Source organism: Mus pahari, chromosome 6 (genome assembly GCF_900095145.1).
Source record: "Mus pahari chromosome 6, PAHARI_EIJ_v1.1, whole genome shotgun sequence".
In the NCBI taxonomy this organism is placed as follows: domain Eukaryota; kingdom Metazoa; phylum Chordata; class Mammalia; order Rodentia; family Muridae; genus Mus; species Mus pahari.
In genome coordinates, this window is record NC_034595.1 from 72,133,213 (window position 1) to 72,136,383 (window position 3,171).

Here is a 3,171-nt window from a genome sequence, read left to right on the forward strand (position 1 = left end):
AAAAAAAAAAAAAAAAAACCAACCATAATAACAAGGGGTTGTGGTGCATACCTGTGATGCCAGCCCTTGGGAGATGGAGGCAGACGGATCAGGGATTCAAGACCTTCATTTGTGTCTTAGTTACTTTTCTATGGCTGTAACAAAACATGTGGCCAGGGCAATTCATAGAAGAAAGCGTTTAACTGGGCTTACTGTTTCAGAGGGTAGAGTCCATGATGGCAGACTGGAGGTATAGCTGCAGGAACAGCTGAGAGCTCACATCTCTAACCGAAAGCAGGAGACAGAGAGAGCACCCTGGGAATGGAGTGAGTCTTTTGAACCCTCAGTGCCTGCTCCCAAGTGATACGTCTCCTCCAACAAGGCCAAATCCTTCTCAAACAGTTGTACCACTGGGGACCAGGTATTCAAACAGATGAACCTAAAAGGGGCTATTCTCATTTGAACCATCACACGAGGCAAATAGTGAGTTTGAAGCCATGCTAGGTTACTTGAGATCCTATCTCAAAGCAAAACACCTGTAACTCCAGCCCCAAGGGATCCAGTGCCCTCTTCTGGTCTCACTAAGTAACTGTACTGGTCAGTTCTTCCACCCCCCACCCCCTCCACAACTTGACACAGGCTGAAGGAATCTCATTTGAGAAAATACCTGTAGGCAAGCCTGTGGGGCATTACCTTGCTATATCTATATCTATCTATATCTATCTATATCTATATCTATCTATATCTATATCTATATATATGTGTGTGTATATATTAATGATTAGTATATATAAGTATATATATAAATATATATAAGTATATATAGAAATATATGGGTATATATATGTATATGTGTATATGTGTATATGTATATGTGTATATATGTATATATGTATATATATACTTCAGCTCCTGCCTGCAACCCCTATCCAGGCTTCCCTTGACGATGAACTGCAAACTAGAAGCTGAAATAAACCTTTTCCTCCCCAAGTTGCCGTTGGTCAGTGTTTTATCACAGCAACAACAGAAAGCGACTAGAACACCAGCTAACCAAATACATACATCTTGCTAACCTAGCGTTCAATTTCTAGTGGAACAGTATTTCCACTGTTGTGCTCTGAGTTCACGGGAAACCCAGACGACCCAAGAATTACAAAGTCCACAGCAACTCGCAAAAGTGACTTTTATTTTCAAATTCGAACTCGGTTTGCCCACCTAGCACTCACTGAGTGAGTTTATATACAGTATAGGAATAGTGTGAATATTCACAGAGAAGGGGAGTAGAGGGCGGAACAGTACTGAATCGGGAGGGTGGGTTAGTGGGTGTCTGTCTGTTCAAGGACTAATTTCATGGCCAGTCGTAACTGTCTGTGACCTGATCTCTCTTTACCTTTTTTCCATGGTCTCCCTTGAGCTTGTTATTTCTCTAAGGTCTCAAGGACAGGCACCTGGAGTCTTGCTGCTCATCAGCATGAGTGTTGAATGCCATTCTAATGCTAGGGGAGAGGGAGGGAGGATGGGAGCCTCCGGTGGAGAACGCAGAGGCAAACTGTCTGTACAACACTGAAGTCTCTCTAGTATCAGTAATTCCGGGTTACAACACAACAATTAAGACATTTCTGATCAATTAAAACTGCTCTTGTCACCAGAGGAATTAAGTGCTGGAGACAACAGGGCAAGCGCGCAGGCCTGGACGGGCACTGCACCACGCTTCCGGAAGTACAGAAAGACAAGTGCCAAGGATAGTAAATAGGTTGAGACAAATGTTATTCTTTACTTTTAGAGTTCTTTGAAAGTCACTGGGCTCTAGGGTGATGTGGCTATAATGGTAACAAAGGAGAACAGAAACTTCATTCCCCATTGGAGACATCAGTGCAAGAGCAAATAGTCTACAATTCCAGAGCTCAAAGATGGGGCTGTGGCTCCGATTGTAGGTGCTTGCTTAGCATGCACAAAGCCCTGGGTTCAATCCCCAGCACTGTATATACCAGGCATGGTGGTGCACACCTACAGTCTCAACACCAAGGCTGGGAAGACAGAAGGATCAGAAGTTTCAGGTAATCTTTGGGTATATTGCAAAGTCTGAGGCCAGCCTGGGACACGCGTGACTTTAATTTAAAAAAAAAAAAAATCCAGACTCCAGTTTAGAAGCCACAGGGCTGCATATGGGTACAAAATGCTTGCATCTTACCCGTCTTACTAGCTGAACTGAAATGTGAATGGAAGCCAGAGCTCTGGGGCTGAGCGACGGCTCTGATGCAAAGAGTTGCTCTTGCAGAGGACTGGAGTCTGGTTCCCAGGCACCCGATCAGGCAGCTCCAGCTCTGGGGCATCGAATGCCCTCTTCTAGCCTACACAGGTGTCCCTCTCCCCCATGGAACATTAAAAAAAGAACAAATCATTTCTTTCAAAAGACTAGATTTGCTGTATTATTAAACCCCAACTCTAAGAATAAAAAAATATTAAGGTTCCTCTGGAAGTAAAGCAACTCATTTATATTTCTCAGGGGGAAAATCAATGGGCTTTTAAAAGTAAAATATGAACAGCATGTAACAAATTTAAAATGAACCCAGGAATAAGATATGCTTAAAAACAAAACAAAACAAAACAAAACCAAACAGTGTGATGAATGCCAAGTGTGGTTGCCAGACCTTATAGGTCCAGCACTCTGGAGGTAGAAATGGGGGGTCAGAGGTTGGAGATCATCCAAGTTGAAGGCCAGCTGGGGCTACATGAGTTCCTGTAGAAAAGAATAGGAAACAAAAAGAAAAGGAAAGCAAGGAGATTAGCCTTCACCTTTAATCCCAGCATTCAGGAGGCAGACACAGGCAGATTTTTGAGTTTGAGGCCAGCCAGGTCTACAGAGTGAGTTCTAGGATAGCCAGGGCTACATGGAAAACCCTGTCTCGAAAAACCAAAAAACAAAACAAAACAAAACAAAACAAACAACCAAAAAATCCAACCAAAAAACCAAAAAAACCAAAAACCAAAACCAAAACCAAAACCAAAACCAAAACCAAAAACAAAAAGCAAAAAACCCCAAAAGACAAGCAAGCAAGTGTCCCGCGCTACCTTCTCGCCAGCAAGAAACGACGCGGCACACACACAAACAGGATCCTTCTGCAGCAAAGCTTTAATGCTCTTGAGAGGGAGAGCATAAGCTTCCAACAGGCAAAGGGCGAAGAGAAGAGA